The sequence below is a fragment of the Phyllostomus hastatus genome, unplaced genomic scaffold (genome assembly GCF_019186645.2).
Source record: "Phyllostomus hastatus isolate PE091 unplaced genomic scaffold, TTU_PhHast_1.1 phas_contig_38, whole genome shotgun sequence".
In the NCBI taxonomy this organism is placed as follows: domain Eukaryota; kingdom Metazoa; phylum Chordata; class Mammalia; order Chiroptera; family Phyllostomidae; genus Phyllostomus; species Phyllostomus hastatus.
Genome location: NW_025333869.1, coordinates 15,269,601 through 15,289,829, shown reverse-complemented (window position 1 = coordinate 15,289,829; position 20,229 = coordinate 15,269,601). Strand labels below are relative to the sequence as shown.

Sequence of the window (20,229 nt, the reverse complement as noted above, 5' to 3'; positions counted from 1 at the left end):
AATAAATAATCTTAGAGAAAAAAGTTTTATCTTGCTCATAAGGAAACACGAATCAAAGTAACATGAGATTTTTCCTCTCTCAGGCCAGAGACAAAATTTTTATCTAGGTCATTGAGGAATGTTTATTATATTCATCATTATGAAGACTGAAAGTTTATATAGAATTTTGAAAAATATAAAAATATCTTCAAGATGTAATAGTGCTTATGCCTTTTGTACCAGCCTTTCTATTGTCATGAATTTACCTAACAGATGTATCTTCAAAAGCATGTCAAGATACTCCCATAAGAATTTGTTTTACCACTCTTTCAGCTATCATTTTAAAAAAAAAAGAGATTGGTAACATGCTAAATAAGTATTAATAGGGATATGGTTAGTTAAATCACGTGTGTTCAGTCAATGAACAATATGCAGAATATCAAACAATTGAAACAATTGAAAGAGGGAAGTATGCATTCATATATAAATCGCTAAGAAAGATGAATATAGGAGAAGCCTATGATATGTAACATAAGTAACTGGTGATTCCTTTTTATAAATAAAAAACAAACACATATACATATTTATGTAAAATATATTTGCAACTGTTTTTCTCAAAGTATACATTATACAAATATTTTGAAAATGACCACCTTTTGAGGAGAAGGAAATAGGATGGAAAATAAGGAAGGAGTAACTATTTCTTTATACTGTTTAAATATTTTCAAAAAGTATATGCATTAATGTCATGTTTTTACAAAACAAGAAATTAAATTACTTTCATTTTGTAGTTTACAAAAAAAATCTCAAGCTAAAATTGTTTTAAATTCTTCATTTTATAGAAGTAGACTCTATAATTAATTTTGCATATATAATATTATACAAATTCCTCATTTATATTTATTTGAACTATTACCCTTAGCATTTTTTCACTTCTTCCTATGCTCTGCTATACTGAATCTATCCTGATTAATTTGCTAATTCTGCTACGAGAAAATTCTTGGTATTTTAAGATTGCCTAAAATTGAAGGCAGCCATTTTCATGAAAGGATTATATTATTCTTCAAGGTTTTGGAGGTACTTAAAATGTACTCAATTATATACTCTAAAAAAGAATAAATGCCTTCACTTGTTTTCCATTGTGACTTTTGTATGCTATTTGCATTAATAGTATGTATCTATAGCTCCTCTGAATTCTGTATTATTTTTCCCCCACCCTTGACCTTCAAACAAAGAATAGTGTTTTAAAATTCTGATCACCACCTTAAGAATAAGGAAGCAAGTAATAAACAATTAGAAATAAACATTTTAAACACAGGAAGATATTTTCTGTGCTTTGAATTTCAAACACTCAATTAAAAGAAAAACAGCCTCTTTCTTCCATATTTTATTAAGCCTGTTTATTTCTTTCCTCATTTCTCTTTTCTTTATATTTGTCTAGAAATTCCAGTAAAAGGCATGGAAAAATGTAAATACCTGATCAGAGGAATTTAAGAAATCTCAGCTAACATCAACACTTTAGTGTGAGTGCTACTGCTTAACAACTCAAGGGTGTGAGGAGCTATGAATAAAGAGAGAACATTTTGCCATGAATTATTCAGCTAACTATGGAATGTTGTTATCTCCACTCCAGTGGCTTTTAATTGTGCATATAAGAAAGAATTCTGCTTATCTGGCATTCAGTTTGATGCCAAAGTACAGCTTGCCCAAGCAGGGTGGGAGGCAAAAAATGAGGATCTCATCAGACAAGCAGCTGCCATTCATGAATGCATTAAAGAATAGGGCATAGGATTGTAACAGGAAAGATAGAAGGCAGACATGGACAGAAATGTGAATACTTGACATACAATGGTCTTTTTCTTTGATCTTGGTATATGTTGCTGAATTTTGAGTGAACTATAGAAGTGTGTGTGCTACCTAAATCAACCACACCCCTATTTTATAAGCCCAAGGTTAAAACTCCAGGGTAAAGATGACATTTTGCAGTTCAAGCCATGCTCTCAGAGGAACTAGTATTCTTTTATCCTAAATGGAGTCTTAGCTCAATTTTGAGAAACTACTGGTTTTAATTTTTGAAAGTTAAACTTCTACTTAAAAGAAGTTTGTTAATCTAGCTCAATAATTTTCCTGAAACTTTTTCTTTATCCAAGATTCTCAGAAGAGATATCTTTTGGCACCTGTGTTAAAATTTTCCACACCAATTTACTTGTAAAATACCATTTTAAATATTTTGAGAAGATTTAATTTGGAACCTCTTCCTAATTTACATCTCTCGCTACAATAGATGACTCTTTTGTATTATTTTACATATGCATTTCCAAATTTAATTGCATATATATGCACACACACTTTTCATCACTTACTGTTTGTCCTGCATCATACAGAGCATAGAGGACATAGAAGTTACAAGGACCGACAGATAAACAGCCTTACATTATGGAGCTCAAAGACAAGAGTGAAGACAGACACACAACAAACCTATTACCACATGGTTATCACTCATAGAAAGCTTGTGCCAGGCACAGTGGAAACAGTATAGAAGATGGAATATATGAGGCTTCCTGGGATAAGGAGCTGGAACAAGTAGATAAAAAGTCAAAGAGGCCTTCACTGGGAAGACAACACCATGGTGAGACTTGATAGGTGCTTATGTGTTTGTAAAGTTGACAAGAGAAGGATGGTAAGATTACCAATCTAGAAGGCAGCATGTGGATCAAGATTCAGGGCTTGGAGGGTTTGGGAAAGCAACAAGTCTTAAACTGGCTTTTAGGAGAGTAGCAAACAATCAGACTGAAAAGTATATTATTGGTCAGGTGCCAATTTATGAAGCACTGTGTACTTAAATGTAATTCTGAAGGAAGCAGAGAGCCATTGTAGAATTTTCAGGAGTAATAAGATTAAATTTCTGATATAGAAAAACTCTCTGATGACACTGTCCCTTTGATGGTTCCTTTATGGGTCTATATAAAACTTCATGTTAGTATTCCTTATAAGGCCAAACTCAAAAGTGTTAATTGTAGATTAATTGACAGAGCAGAGAGTTTGAAGTCAGAAGAAATAGGTATTCTTTTATGCTTTCTCCTTTTTTAAGTACATGAGCTTGGACAAGGTATATTTTCTTTACCTTTAGATGTAAGCTCCATATATTCCAGGAGCCTAAAATAATTTCTTACATGTAGGTAACAGTCAATAAATATTTGTAGCATATGTGAATGAATTTCTGGGTTATTGACCTATGTTATTTTTATGAAAGTGGGGAGGGTTGAAAATTGCTCTAAGAGCCAACTTCCACTCCTGTAATATGAAGAGATCCATGATCCATGCAATTCTAAGTTAAGTGCACAACTACACTGTACTCCTTAGAGAAATTATTGCTTTTGAACCAATATCACCAGCCTGGGGAAAGTATGATGGGAAAGAAGCTGTAAATCTGCTTCAAGACACTTTCATCTCCAGTGCTCTATGTCTTATTATTTTTTCTTTTTATTATTGTTATTCAAGTACAGTTGTCTCCATTTCCCCCCCCACCAATAACCCCCACCCCAGCCATCCCCACTCCCCTCTGTCGATCCTACCCCCCTTTGGCTTTGTCCATGTGTCCTTTATATATATTCCTGACAACCCTTTCCCCTTTTCCCCCCATTATCCCCTCCCACCTCCCCTCTGGTTACTGTCAATTTGTTCTTAATTTCAATGTCTCTGGTTATATTTTGCCTGCTTATTTTTTTTATTAGATTCCATTTATAGGTGACATTATATGGCATTTTTCTTCCACTGCCTAGCTTATTTCACTTAGTATAATGCTCTCCAGTTCCATCCATGCTGTCACAAAGGGTAGGAGCTCCTTCTTTCTATCTGCAGTGCAATATTCCATCATGTAAATGTAGCATAATTTTTTGATCCACTCATTTACTGATGGGCACTAAGGTTGCTTCCAGCACTTGACCATTTTGATGGACTCTTTTTAACTGTCTTCTCCTTTGCCGGATCTTTTTCTCTTCCTGCATTTTAAATGTCTTAGTTCCCAAGGAGTCAGTCCTAGGGACTCTTTTTACTTTTTATTTTCTCCAGTTAATATATATCTAACACATTTCTATTTTGAGTTCAGATATTTCTTGTGAGCATAAGACTGAAGATTTAACTGCTTATCTGGCATCTCCATACGTATTTCTGCCTCCAACTAAGTGTTTTTTTTTTTTCCCTTACCATTCCACTGCTTTTTTCCTTTGGTGCCTTAAAAAAATCATTCCTAGTACCCTGACCCAGTGGACATCTAAATAATCATTACAATGGAGTTGGGCTTTTCCAAAAAGCAACAAAACTATTCAATTTAGTTTCTACCTGGTGAAGGTCCCTGAAGGAAGGAATATAAAAGAAGGCTGTCACCTTGAAATATGTTGAGGGACCATAGTAGGTGAAACATAAAAAAAGGAAAAGCTTAAACATTAATGTCTCATAAATGACATAACCACATTTCTCCCACATTATTTTGAAGAACTTAATGTAGTAGGTGACTATTGTTTGCATTCAATCTGCCACCTGAAGTCCTCTTTTCTTTATCATAATTGAAGAGAAGTTTAGGCCCCTGGGAAAGTGGTACATTTCCTGAGTATTTTTATCTTGCAAACGTTTACTTCACCAGTATCTTGGAACATAATGGGTTTGTTAATTAATAAATAAACAAATGGCTCTCAGAACATGCTCATGTATTATTTTTGCAGGACACTGAAAACATTGATCATGGATTCACTCTTAATCCCCTTCCCTCCAATGTTAAGCATATATAAACACACTGTGACCCCTCCATCAAAATAGACTGAATTTCTTGTTTCTTCACCTTCCATGGTTTAGTGGTTTCCCAATTGTCTCTTATGGTTTTCCAATTGTCTCTTATTTTATACCCCCAGTTTCCACATTGTTGGTTGCAATCATTCAAAATTTGATTAAATGCTACATTCATACTGAATTCTTCTCTGAATCACTCTCTAGTTTGAAATGCAATACATCATTCCCTATGTACTAAGATCAGCTTTTTCTATCACTCTTTCTAGACTTTAATAGAATTTCTTGCTTTTTTGTTTTGTTTTGTTTTCTTTTCTTTAAGATGTTTGTGTAAAGCCTTTTATTTATGCTTAGTTCAGTGGTAGAGTATAGGATTGAGAAAGGATTGGCAGTTAAAATTCTGGTTAGTTCCTCACATGAGAATGTTAATAGACAAAGGTGCTTACAGTGTCAGTTTTCATTGTAAGCTAAAAGACAGCCAAAGTTACTTACTGCATTATACTTTGTGTACCCTTATTTCTATCTACATCATCAGAACTGCAGTTATACATCAGTGTATGCTTCAGTTGGCTTCGCTTCATTTTCTTTTTTTTATTACTCAATTATGGTTGTCCCTAATTCCCTCCCATTACTCTCCTCCACCCTACCCACCCCCACTCCAACATTCAATATTCAACCCCCCCCCCATTGTCTTTGTCCATGGGTCCTTTATACACATTCCTTGACAACCCTCCTCTTCCTTTCCTACGTTAACCTCCTCACCTCTCCCCTTTGGTTACTATCAATTTATTCTTCATTTCCATATCTCTGGTTATATTTTCCTCTCTGTTTTGTTGTTTAGGTTCCACATATAGGTGAGATCACATGATATTTGTCTTTCATCACCTGGTTTATTTCACTTAGCATAATAGTCTCCAGTTCAATCCATGCTATTGCTAAGGGTAGAAGTTCCTTCTTTCTGTTGCATAGTATTCCATTATGCAAACATACCACAATTTTTAGATCCACTCATTTGCTGATGGGCACTTAGGCTGTTTCCAGCAGTTGGCTGTTGTAAATTGCATTGCTGTGAACATTGGGGTGCATAGGTTCTCCTGAATTGGTGTTTCGGGATTCTTAGGGTATAATCTAAGGAGTGGCATTGCCAGGTCAAAAGGCAGTTCCATTTTTAGCTTTTTTTTAGGAAATTCCATAATGTTTTCCATAGTGGCTGCACCAGTCTGAATTCCCACCAACAGTGCACTTGGGTTCCCTTTTTTCCACAGCCTCATTAGCACATGTAGTTTGTTGATTTGGTTATGATAGCCATTCTGACTGGTGTGAAGTGACAACTCATTGTGGTTTTAATTTGCATCTCTCTTATGGCTTGTGATGCTGAGCATCCTTTCATAGGTCTCTGAGACCACTGTATGTCTTTCTTGCAGAAGTGCCTGTTCAGGTCCTTTGCCCATTTTTAATTGGATTATTTGTCTTCCTGGAGTGGAGTCATGTGAGTTCTTTAAATATTTTAGAGATCGAACCCTTGTCTGAGGTATAATTGACAAACATATTTCCCTGCACAGTGGGTTCCCTTTTCATTTTGCTGATATTTTCTTTAGCCATGCAGAACCTTTTCAATTAGATGAAGTCCCATTTGTTAATTATTCTTTTTATGTCTCTTGCTTTAGGGGCATATCTCAGAAAATATTGCTGCATGGAATATCTGAGATTTTCCTGCCTATGTTCTCCTCTAGGACTTTTATGGTGTTGTGATTTATATTTAAGTCTTTTACCCATCTTGAGTTTATTTTTATTTATGGTGTAAGTTGGTGGTTGAGTTTTATTTTTTGCATGTAGCTGTCCAGGTCTCCCAACACCATTTGTTGAAGAGGCTATTTTTACTCCATTATATGCTCCTTCCCACTTTGTCAAATATTAATTGACCATAGAGACAGAGGTTTACTTCTGGGTTCTCTATTCTGTTCCATTGATTTAAGTGTCTATTTTTATGCCAATACCAGACTGTTTTGATTACAGACACCATGTAATATAGTTTGATGTCAGGTATTGTGATCCCTCCTACTTTGTTCTTTTTTTTCTCAAAATTGCTGTGGCTATACAGGTTATTTATGGTTCCATGTAAATTTTTGAGATATTTGTTCCGTATCTGTGAAATATGTCATCGGTATTTTAATAGGGATTTCACTGAATCTATAAATTCTTTTGGATAGTATGGACATTTTTATGATGTGAATTCTCTAATCCATTAACACAGCATATGCTTCCATTTATTTGTATCTTCCTTAATCTTTCTTCAATGTTGTATAGTTTTTCTGAGTACAGGTATTTTAACTCCTTGGTTAGGTTTATTCCTAGGTAATTTATTTTTTTTGTTGCTATAGGAAATGGGATTTTTCCCCTGATTTCTCTTTCTGATATTTCACTGTTGATGGGCAAAAATATCTTTGATTTATAAATATTGAGTTTGTATCCCACTGTTCTGTCAAAAGCACTAATTAGGTCGAGTAGTTTTTTGGTGGAGTCTATAGGGATTTTCTATGTACACTATCATGTCATCTGCAAACAATGACAGTTTTACTTCCTTCTTTCAAATTTAGAAGCCTTTTATTTACTTTTGTTGTTTGATTACTGTGGCTGGAACTCTCAATACTATGTTGAATAGAAGTGGTGAAAAGAGACATCCTTTCTTTGTTCCTGATCTTAGTGGGAAATCTTTTCATTTTTGCCCATTGAGTATGAAGTTGGCTGTAGATTTCTCATATATGGCCTTTATTATGTTGAGCTATGCCCCGTCTTTGCTGAGTGTTTTTGTCATAAATGGGTACTAAACCTTATCAAATGCTTTTTCTACATTTATTGATATGATCACGTGACTGTTGTCTTTCCTTTTGTTTATGTGATGTATTATGTTTATTGATTTGCAAATATTGTACCATCCTTGCATCTTTCGGATTAATCACCCTTTAGCATGGTGTATGATGTTTTTAATGTATTGCTGGGTGTGGTTTGCTTTTCTCCTGTGGTTTTGTTGAGTTAGGTAATTTCATTACAAAATCTCTTTGTCAAGCTTCTTAAAAACAGTCACAGTAAGTGGATCACAGGAAACTCTAGTGAAAGTCACTATTTCCATGGCAACCATTACAAGGTTTACACATATTTTCATAAAGAGGTGGAACCAATTATTCCACTCAAACACAAAGGCCAATAAGATATTAACACACAAACACACATTGATTACAGTAAAGGTGATCAGGGCACCAGTAAACTTACATTAAAGACTTAATTCATTAATGCAATCAGAATTTTTATATCCAGTATAGAAAAAGAAATGAGAAAAGTACAGGATGTACAGTAATTTTATTATCTGTTTAGAAATAAATGTCTCAGTATAAATGCTTTTAAGAATGTTTTATATGACTATAATCTACATTTTAGTTCACATGTCAGTGAAAATTTTCTGTAGAAGGTTAGTAAATACTTGTGTAGGTTATATATTCTCTCTTGTGACTACCTGGCATAAGTAAACAAATGAGTGTTGCTCTGTTACAGTAAAACTTTATTTAAACATCAGGCAATCAAATGGGATTACCCTGCAGTCTGTACTTTGACTAAACTGTTTCAGGCAACTGGAAATTTACACATATCATTCAATTTAACTTTTAAATAATAATATAAGCTAAAGGCAGTATTCCTTTTACAGATGAGCAAATTGAGATTCTGAGAATTTAAGTAGCCCAAGGTCAGAAAGAATCAGAACACAGATCCAGTCTATCTGATTTTAAAGTACAGCTCCTAATTGCCACACTTATGTAATGATACTAACTAGCATACAGTGATGCTATTGCAGCATGCTAAACTTTCTGTGTCTATGACTTCCCTATGACTTCCCTATGTTCCCTATGTTCCCTAATTTTTAAGATCCCTATGAGGTAGGTACAGTTACCATTTTCTGTTTGCAAATAAGAAGCCAACACCAGGCAAATCTAAGAACATTTTCCAGTCAACAAAAAAGTGAATCTATCTTTGTTTAACTTATTCTATTTAATTCAGTGACTGAAATAATACAATCATTTTTTAAATGTGACCTCAATGACTTCACAAATACATAAGAGATCATGCTTGTTTAAAGAGGTCCTGAATTCTGGTAGATGCTTCCAGATTTGCAATGCTTATTTTTTAATCTGCAGTTTTACTTTGATTGTAACTTAGTTTTAATTCACTGTGCTTTATGAGGAGTAATTGCATGACGAGGCAAAAAGGGTGATTGTGGTTTCAGTTAATTAGAATTTCTAATTAAAATCATCCTAAAAACAGCCAATTTCAATGGAAGAGTAATTACTAATCTGTAAATTAAGGAAACTGTATACTACAGTACTTTTTTTTCCTATTGGATTGAAAACACCCACTTTAAATTACCATACCATGAATAAAGGTACTTACCTTCAATAAAGTTAGAATGCATGTGGCAATAAGGTTAATTTAATTTGACCACGTGTATTCAGTTGTATCCTGGAGATTCAATAACTGACAATTGATCTTGCTTTATTCACAACCCCCCTTTCACTTTTCCATTTTAATATTTGGGAACAGATGTGATTCTCAAGTGAGGGCTCTGTGAACCTGCCAGGCTTTCACATTTGTATTTGTGTTATGCCTGGACACAAGAGCATGTATGTGTGTGAATGTGTATACAGTGGGCAAGGGCATGTGTGTATGTGTGTGGATGTATGCCTGTGAGTATGTGTGATTGTGTGTGTGGTGGGTAAGGGCACATGTATATGTGTGCATACATATCTGTGAATGTTTGTCTCTGTGTGCTCTATGACATATGGATGGAATTCTTAGTGTGGTGCCTGGTACTTAAGCATTAAATTCCTGCTTCTTCCCTGTATCTTTTATGTGACAATGGTTTCCCCTATAATCTTATATTACTGGTCTAGGAAAGACTTGGGAATTTGCCTCAAAGAAAGACGACCTCTTTTAGGAGCATTTTCCCCTAGTTCTCAAACTAAAACCCCATTTGTAGGATGTTTTGGCCACCACACAGTCCATCTCAGGTGCATCCTTTTCTCTTTTTTTTTTAAGATTTTATTCATTTATTTTAGAAAGGGGAAGGGAGGGAGAAAGAAAGGGAGAGAAACATCAGTGTGTGATTGCCTTTCACATGCCCTCACCTGGGGACCTGGCCCTCAACCCAGGCATGTGTCCTGACTGGTAATAGAACTGGTGACACTTTGATTCACAGGGTTGTGCTCAATCCACTGTGCTACACAAGCCAGGGCTGCATACTCTTCTAACTTAAAAATTATTTTAATAACTTAAGCATATTTCTGAATTTCTGCATCTGCTCATTCTGTATTTGTGAATGTGGTTAGTGAAAGAAATAATCACTCTGGAAAACACTGTCTTTCTTTACTTCATATTTATAGTCAAAATACTGGGCCAAGCTGTCTGAAAATAGTGCTAAGATTAGTGTTAGAGTATAAACATCATATTTACTTTTAAGCACACTAAATATATATATTTACTTTTTAAAATTAATAGACTTTGTTTTTATGACACTTCTAGGTTTATAGAAAAATTGAGCAGAAGGTAGAGTTTCTATATAATTTTTTCTTCCCCTACACAATTTATACTATTAACATTTGTTAAAATGGATAAGCCAATATTGAAATATTATTAAATGAAGTCCATTGTTTACATCACAGCTCACTCTTTGTGTTCTAGATTTCCATGGGTTTTGACAAATGCAGAATGTCATGTTTCCACCATTATGGTATCATAGGGAATGTTTTCAGATCAGTTTCACTACCCTAAATATTTGTGCTCTACCTATTCATTCCTCCCCTTTCCCCCAACCCCTGACAAACACAGATTCTTTTTGCTCTCTCCATAGCTTTGCTCTTTCTAAATTCTCATAGTGTTAGAATAACACAGTAAGTTGCCTATGCAAGCTTGTTTCTTTCACTTAGTGATATGCACTTAAAATTTCTTTATGACTTTTTATGGTATGTGGTTCATTTTTATCACTAAATAATATTCAATTGTGAGGAGGTAGAATAGTTTATTTCTTGTTGTTTATTATTTGTGATTCACCTAATCAGAGACGTCTTGTTTACTTCCAAGTTCTTACAGCTATAAATAAAGCTGTAACAAACTCTCATATGAAGATCTTTGTGTGCAGATAAGTTTTCAACTCATCTGGGTAAAAATCTAGGACCACAAGTGCTGGGTCATATATTAAGATTATGTTTAGTTTTGTAAGAATTACCAGATATTCTTCCAAAATTGCTGTACCATTTTGCATTTCCCACCATCAATGAATGTGAGTTCATGTTGCTCCACATCCTTGAAACAATTTGATGTTTTCAGTGTTTTGGATTTCAGCCATTCTAGTACCACTGGTATCTCATTTTTTTCTTTTTAATTTGTAATTCCTTAATGAGAAACGGTGTTGAACATTTTATCATGTAATTATTTGCCTATGCATATCTTGTTTTGTGAAGTGTCTGTTTATATATTTTGCTCATTTTTTAATTGGGTTGTCTTCTATTTGTTGAATTTTAAGCAATCTTAGTATATTTTGGATTCAAGACCTTTCTCGGATATATATATATGTGTTTTGCAAATATTTTCTTCCAGTCTATGGCTTGTCTTTCCTTTCCTTAAGAGTATCTTTCACAGAGTCAAAGCCTTACAATTTAATTGAATGAAGTTTAGTTGATAAATCCCACTAATTAATTTTTTCTGTCATGGATTTTGTTTTCGGTGCTTTATATGAAAACCCATTGTCAAATACAAGATCACTGAGATTTTCACCTGTGTTATCTTCTAGAAGTATCATGTTTTTTGTTTTTACATTAGATCAGTGACATATGTTGACCTAATTTTTGTGAAAGGTTTAAGGTCAGCATCTAGTTCATTTGTTTGCATATGGATATCCAGTTATTCCAGTACATAAACTTACTTTCTATTTCCTACTCTATTTATTGCTATTTAGTTTCAAATCAACATTTCCAAATTGATAAGTCCATCAAATGCCTTTGTATAAAGGCTTTTTTGTCATATCAACATTCCAAGGAATTCATTCAGTACCTAGGCATTGCATAATTTTCAGAATGTCCAAATATTGACACATCTCAGCAAAAATGTTCCTTTACTAATCTTAGTTCCTTAGTTGCTTTGAGCAAGATGGGTTTGGATATGTGAAAGTACTTGAATCCATGAATGGAAGAGCTTCATAATTCAAATTCATATCATAAGAAAACTGGGGAAATCAAATGGGAAAAAAGGACATATATGTCTGGTCACATTGTAGCAGCTTTGGGAGGTGACAACATATACTATGTGTCACTTTCTGTTTCCAAGAGGATGTGGTAGCCAAGCGGGCACATTGAAATGCTCGCAGTCTCTCCTGTGTGGCTGCTGATCATTTCTGTCAAATAGTAGTTTCTTTCTTGCATTATAGTTTATGTTTTCCCAGTTACACAGTGTTCAGGCATCTGTTCAGTTTAAAAATCAGATGTTTTTGCAGAAATACTTGGCCATATTTCTAACTATTTCAGCAGAGTTAGTGCAGTTTTTTAAGTAATTATAATATGTATCTGCATCTGAATTAAAAGGGATACACCAGAGAAAAAATCTACACATCTACATATGTGTGTGTTGTTATATAGACACACTCATGTGTATATATATATATATACACACATATATGCACATTTGAGTGTATATGTATGTACATATACTTGCTTCTTTTCTATCTTAATATTTATGACAAGTAGCTTACATTTATATAGCATTATGCTCAAAGGGCTTTTACATTTAATAATTTATTTAATCTAATGGAGGAAGAAGTCCTCTTTTTTAAATAACATCAAAGCAGAAGTTTATTTTCAGGGCGGAAATTCAAATATTTGAACATACCTTTTACTTGGCAAGTCATCTTCTCCCTGAAGTAAGATAAGAGGCTATTAAATCTAGCCCAGCAGACTGAGAATTCAGCAAATCAAATGCCATGTGAGGAACTGAAATGTGAACTGCACATCCAATTCTGAACTTAGGTAGTTAGGTAAAATGAATGTTTTAATGGGTTTGATTGGAATCTGTATTTAAAAAGCATGTGTTTTACAAATACTGAGAAGGGAGTGGAGGTTAAGTAGCTAAAATAGATTGAGGAGAAAAAGCACACCATTGAGCATCCTAAATCAGTGTCTAAAATATCTTTGCTTTTCAGTTTTACCAAACAATCAGTTGTAAAGTGATATGAGAACATTTTCTTTTTGGACATGCTCTATTAAAAATAATACTGATCCAGTAACATTCTGAATCCAAAATGAGTTTTCCCCACAAATGCTATTAATACCCCACTCCAGGAGGGCACCATGTTTCTTTACTGAAAATTTAAAATGATGAGTAGAATATTGGCAAGAAGGAAGAGAAACCAAGATTTTGTACTTTATTCTTGTTACTTCTGTGTTTGTGTGTATCTGGATGTGATTGGATCTTTTTTTTTAAATACTTTATTGTTGTTCAATTATAGTTGTCTGCATTTTCTCCCCACCACTCCCCTCCACCCCAGCCAAACCCACCCCCCCTCCCTTGTTTCCACTCTCTCCCTTGGTTTTGTCCATGTGTCCTTTATAGTAGTTCCTGAAAACCCTTCTCCCCACTCTCCTGTCCCCACTCCCCTCTGGCTATTGTTAGATTGTTCTTAATTTCAATGTTTCTGGTTATATTTTGTTTGCTTTTTTCTTTTGTTGATTATATTCCAGATAAAGATGAGATTGTATGGTATTTGTTCCTTACTGTGTGGCTTATTTCACTTAGCATAATGCTGTCCAGTTCCATCCATGCTTTTGCAAAGGGTAGGAGCTCCTTTTTTCCTTCTGCTGCATAGAATTCCATTGTGTAAATATACCATGGTTTTTTGATCCATCCATTTACTGATGGGCACCTAGGTTGCTTCCAGCACTTGGCTATTGCAAATTGTACTGCTATGAACATTGGGGTGCATAGGTTCTTTTGGACTGGTGTTTCAGGGCTCTTAGGGTATAATCACAGTAGTGGAATTGCCAGGTCAAAAGGCAGTTCCATTTTTAGTTTTCTGAGGAAATTCCATACTGTTTTCCACAGTGGCTGCACCCGTCTGCATTCCCACCAACAGTGCACTAGGGTTCCGTTTTCTCTGCATCCTCTACAACACTTGTTTGTTGATTTGTTTATGATGGCCATTCTGACTGGTGTGAAGTGGTATCTCGTGGTTTTAATTTGCATCTCTCTGATGGCTAGTGATGCTGAGGATTTTTTCATATGTCTCTGGGCCCTCTGTATGTCCTCCTTGGAGGAGTGTCTGTTCAAGTCTTTAGCCCATTTTTTAATTGCTCTTTTTTGTCTTCCTGGAGTGGAGTCATGTGAGTTCTTTATATATTTTGGAGATAAAATCCTTGTCTGTGGTATCATTGGCAAATATGTTTTCCCATATAATTGGTTCTCTTTTTGATTGGATCTTAAGTACTCGGACCCATGATTCTCTTAACTACTTGCAAGCCATGTCTTTAATTTTGAGTTCAGATACTCAAAATGATTGTTACCCATATAAAGATCTTCATGTTCCATAAAAAATGAAACGTGATTTTTATATTATTCTTCCTGTAACCTAGGACTACTTGTTGCGCATGGGTCACCAACCAGCAGTGACCACGGAACGCTGTGGATGGCTCGACGATAAACACGCGAGAAAAAACATGCACAGAGACAAACTAGTTTCTGTGGAGAAGTAGGGACGAAATGGCCACCCCTTCTAGTGAGGAGCGCGCCGATTTACAGTCCATACCTGCTTTTATTGGGCTCATGCTACATAATAACTCAGGTAAAGTACAATACTCATTAGGGGAAGTAAGGAACTATAGAAAACAAAGAACTCTGCCCGTCTATTGAGTTGGGGGTCAAAGAGCTGTAAGGCTGAGGAACAAACTAGCTTCCTCCTAAGACCCTTCTCATTCAACTGAGAGCACTCTTGAACAAAGAAGGTTTCACAGTAATTTACATGTTCTTTCTTAGGCCTGATCACCCCGGGAAATCCACACTTCCCAGTACCGAGCTGTACTACCCCGTCATTGTTTCAGGCTTAGGTGGAGCGTGGGAACTAAGGCCACTGAGAGATAAGGAGATTTTCTTCCGGACGCTGAGAACTCAGACTTTGTCAAAGCCGAGGAGTGAGGGTCCATCACCCCCTTTTGCTGCAGCCCCCCAAGTCCTTCTTTTGGGGGGCCTCCCAAAAGTGATCGTGCCTGGCTTGGGTTGTTCCCCCGTGGGGAATCTTACCCGTCTTTGGCTAACCGACCAAGCTTTTTGGGGGTTCAGCAGCAGAAGCAGCATTCCTGCCAGGGAGATAAGCTTTTGTCTCCTTGCCGGCTCACGGTTCCAAGGGCGTTCCCTTAGCCTTAGCTAGGCGGGGGTTTCAGCTTCTGATACCAGTCAGGGCGGTTCCCAACAACTACTGAGTAGGGTCATTTGGGATCCACAGGCATCTACTTATACACTGCACACAGCTCCCTGGGCTCAGGAGGGCCTCACACTAACTTTAATGCTCTGCTGTCAGTGTTTTGCCATTCCTAATAATTTGTGAACAAGAACCCCGTGTTTCTGTTTTGCACTGTGTCTGACAATCATGCAGTTGTCCTTGCAAACTGGATTACAATCTGCAGTGATGGAGAGAGCAAGGTTTCAATCTCATTCCTGGACCTTATTGCTAGGTGAGCTTGGACAAGTTAGTTGGCCTTAGAGAGCCTGCCTTACCCTTATTTATAAGATGGGGATTAAAACTGTTTAATCCAGAGGACTGCCCTGATTTTCAATGAAATAAAACATGTTAAATACCTAGCAAGGATAAGACAAATACAGTTTTTTGTTGTTTTTTTTTTTAAATCTCAGCAGTCCACACCAGACCGTTGCCTGGAGGATGTGTGAAGGGTGCTGGCACTTCGTTCAAGCTCACTGTTGAAGATCAGTATTGAGTCAAGCACAATGGGGTAGCAGTATTGGCTTCTGCCTGATGCAGTGGTTGACTCTTGATAAGCACACAGAAAACCTAAGATTTGATCCCCTTTTTTTTTCCACAATTATTCTTATCCACATTAAATCTTGGTGGCTTCTTTGTAAACTTTAGCCAGGAAAGTTGAGACTAAATTCCTTTTTTGGCAATAGATGCTTGGGTCTAAATTAGGCCTGGGATTTTGAATGGTGATTAAAGCCTTACTTTGAAAGTCCCAAACTCATATTTTGCAAATTCTAACTTTTATAGTATATGAGTATATTTTATTTCACCATATTTTCACTACAGACTCAATATCAGTTTATGATTTGTTTTTTCATTTGTTCTATTGTCACCCCCTATGCTCATAATTAAAAACATAAGCTGTTATGCTAAAGAAAGAAGCTCTGGTCAAGACAGAGATTAGAAATATAGGTACACTTTGCATGGCACTTCTATAAGATGCCAGCTATTGACCTGTAGCGTTGTTTTCTTATGAACCATATTATCTGCTATAACTGGCCTCGTCTGAAGGTATCATCTGCATGGGAGGCAAAGATACAGCTCTTTGATTGCAGAGATCAGGGTCTTGCCAATATGGCTTTAAATAAGATCAAGATCCCCTGGGGGTCTCTTCCTAAAGCAATTGTTGCTTTGGGGGGATTTGGATGTGCATGTAAGTATGATTAATTTTAAAAAATGTAGCAAATTCTAGAAATAAGAGTATAGTTGAGGGGAGAGGTTACATAGAAATTTTGTAGACTGACCTAAAGATACACAGCCCCATACTCAATTCATTAGTCTTCTGAGGTTTTCTCCCAAGACTTATTGAGATTTACTTGAAAATTTTTGTAAGTTTAAGCAGTACAATGTTTTGATTTTATAAGGAGAGATATGTATATATTGAGAAATGTTACCATAATAATATTAGTTAACACATCATTCACTTTACATACTCACTCTTTTATTGTTGTTGTTGTGGTGACTACATTTCAAATGTACTGTCCTAGCAACTTTCAAATATATAACACAGTATTGTTAACTATAGTCCCCATGCTCTGCATTAGGTCCCTGCAACTTGTTCATTATATAACAACAAGTTTGTTCCCCTACCCTTAACCTTCAGCTCCTGGTAACCACTGTTCCACTCTCAGCTTCTATGATCTTAATTACTTTTCATTTTTTAATGAGAAATAGACACTTATTGAAGAAGATACAAAATACAAGAAACATTGTACATAGGACAATGATGCTTCAGTCCCCTTCAAATTAGGCACCTTGAGACCTCACACAGTTCTCTCAATAGCCATCAGCTGCCCCATCATATTTTCCTGAATCTCATCAGTAGTCTGAAATCACTTCCCTTTCAAAAGTGGTTTTAGTTTTGGGAAAAGCCAGAAGTTGCAGAGTTCCAAATATGAGCTGTAAGGGGGCTGAATCACCTGGATGATTTGATGTTTCACCAAAAAATTACATGAGATGTGATGCATGGGCAGGTACATTGTTGGGATGAAGCTGCCAGTCACCAGTTGCCCATAGCTGTGGCCATTTTAATTGTACTTTATCTCTGTGCTCACTGTAGGGTGGGGGAGAGTATTGAGGAGATCAGAAATGGGGAACACTGAAATCAAACAACAATAAGAAATAAAAATCTATTGTGTCAGAATGAACATGTTATCACTTTGAAACAATCACCTTTTAACATTTTCTCATAAGATCTTAATTACTTTTCAAAATAAGTTTTCATAATTGAAATACATTTTCTGTAATAGAAATAATTCAAATTACAGAACATGAATATTGGGTGATTAGTCAGTTCATTCTTATCAATAAACAGATTAGTAATCTGAGGTCCTATAATTTTTAGTGGAAATATGAATATAAAACAGGAACTGTGAAGTAACCAAACTCTGTTATGCAACCTAGCCTGTGCATGATTAGATTCATGAACCAGTTTCCGTAGATCCTTTGGGTTAAATGACAATAGATTTTTTTGATACCTGAAGTGCTGGAAGTTCAGGGCAGTAGAGAACTGGCCGAGAGCATTTTTCCTTCTTCAGTGTACCATGTGCCCTTGTCTCAGTCAGAGACACTTACCCTTCAGCTAGTTAGCAGACATACCCTCCCCACACGTGGCTCTGAAACTCAGTGAAACTTGTGGATTCACAGCAGATGATTAAAGAGTGAGTATGAGGGCAACCTGAGTCCAACCTAAGGAGATGCTTTTGAGGGTAGAATTGTTCTCTACAATTATGTGGGTGCTTCATCTAGTCTTTCTAACCCCCAGTAATTCATCTGTAAATTTAGCATAATGATAATGATCTCTGCTCATATGCTTTCAAAGTGTTGTTTTAATGAAAGCTTAGAAAATATAAACCAAATTACTTTCTAACCTGCTCCATCAACTTAATATTACAATAATAATATTAGTATATAATTATAGGTTTAATATTAATGTTACTATTATTAATATTAACATAAAACTATATCCAAACTATTGCAATAGGATGACTTTTTAAAAAGTACTTTCAATAGCTTAATTCAGGGGCCAAGTAGCTAAGTTAGTTAGAGCATGGTCCCGATATGACAAGGTTACAAGTTTGATCTCCAGGCAGGGTACACACAAGAAGCAACTAATGAATGCATAAATAAGCAGAACAACAAATTGGTGTTTCTTTCTCTCTCTGTCAAAATCAATAAAATAAATAAATGGCTTAATTCAAAATTATAATTATTTTTAGAACTTTATGTATTTTTCTAATGGATTTCTAAAGTGACCAAAATATGAAAGAGTATTTCTTACTTTTAAAGAAGATATTAAGCTGTAGATCATGGAGGATAGGTGCAAAAAAACCTTCCTAGGCACAGATAAATGGTTATGTAAAAATTTAAGTAGTTCATGCAATGACAGACATTTAAAAATAATGTTTCCATTTTGATGTAAGTGGTTTTCTGTTTTGTTTTCCAAAGTCAAATTATTCCATATTTTATTTTTTTATTTTTTGAATATATTTTATTGATTATGCTATTACAGTTGTCTGAATTTTTGCTTTTTCCCCCTCCACCCATGACCCCTGTTCCCTCCAGCAATTCCTTCTTGGTTCATGTCCATGGGCCATACCTATAAGTTCTTTAGCTACTCCATTTTCTATATTTTTCTTATCATCCACTTGTCTGTTTTATACTTACCAATTTGTGTATCTGAATCCCTGCACGTTTCCCCCCATTTTTTACCTTCTCCCCACTGACTAATAATCCTCTACATGATCTCCATATCTATGATTCTGTTCCTGTTCTGCTTGTTTGCTTAGTTTGTTATTTGGATTTAATTGTTGATAGTTGTGAATTTATTGCCATTTAAATGTTCATTTTTTTTAAGATTTTATTTATTTATTTTTTAGAGAGGGAAAAGAGGGAGAAAGAGAGAGAGAGAAACATCAATGTGCAGTTGCTGGGGGTCATGGCCTGCAACCCAGGCACGTACCCTGACTGGGAATTGAACCTGCGACACTTTGGTTCAGAGCCTGTGCTCAATCCACTGAGCTACGCCAGCCAGGGCTTTAATGTTTATTATTTTGATCTTCTTTTTGTTATAGAATTCTTTTTAGCATTTCATATAATAATGGCTTGGTGATGATGAACTCCTTTAGTTTTGCCTTGTCGAGGAAGCACTTTGTCTGCCCTTCAATTCTAAATAATAGCTTTGCTGGCTAGAGTAATCTATGTTGTAGGTTCTTGCTTTTCACCACTTTGAATACTTCTTTCTAGTTCCTTCTAGACTGAAAAATTTCTTTTGAGAAATCAGCTGACAGTCTCATAGGAACTCCCCTATAGATAACTTTGTTTTTCTCTTGCTGCTTTTAAGATTCTCTCTTTGTGTTTAAACTTTGGCATTTTAATTATAATGTGTATTGGTGTTGTCCTCTTTGGATCCATCTTGTTTGGGACTCTCTGTGCTCCCTGAAATTGCATGTCTATTTCTTTCTCTAGATTAAGGAAGTTTTCTTTCATTATTTTTTTCAAATAATTTTTCAAGTTCTTATTCTTCCCCTTCTTCTCTCACCCCTATGATTCTGATGTTGATACATCCCAGAGGTTCCTAAGCCTATCCTCATTTTTTCTTTAATTATTTTTTTCCTGATGTTCTGATTGAATGTTCTTTCCATCCTTGTGTTCCCAGTTGTTGATGTGATTCTTGGGTTCATCCCCTACATTGTTGATTCACTCTAGATTTTTCTTTACTTCACTTAATGCAACCCTTCATTTCTGCCAGGGTCTTTTTTATGCTGTTGAAGTACCCATTGAGTTTCTGGAGCATCCTGATAAGCAGTGTTTTGAACTGTGCATCTTATTGGTTGCTTATCTCCATTTCATTTAGTTCCTTTTCTGGAGTTTGGTTCTGTTCTTTCATTTGGGCCATATTCCTTTGTCTC

The 20,229-nt window shown here is 35.6% G+C and overlaps 1 protein-coding gene across 7 annotated transcripts in view; it reads left to right on the top strand.

Annotated features, from left to right (window-relative positions):
- NRG3 (neuregulin 3) overlaps positions 1–20,229 on the top strand; it is a 1,223,498-nt gene that overhangs the window by 751,697 nt on the left and 451,572 nt on the right. The gene's annotated exons all lie outside the window — the stretch shown is intronic.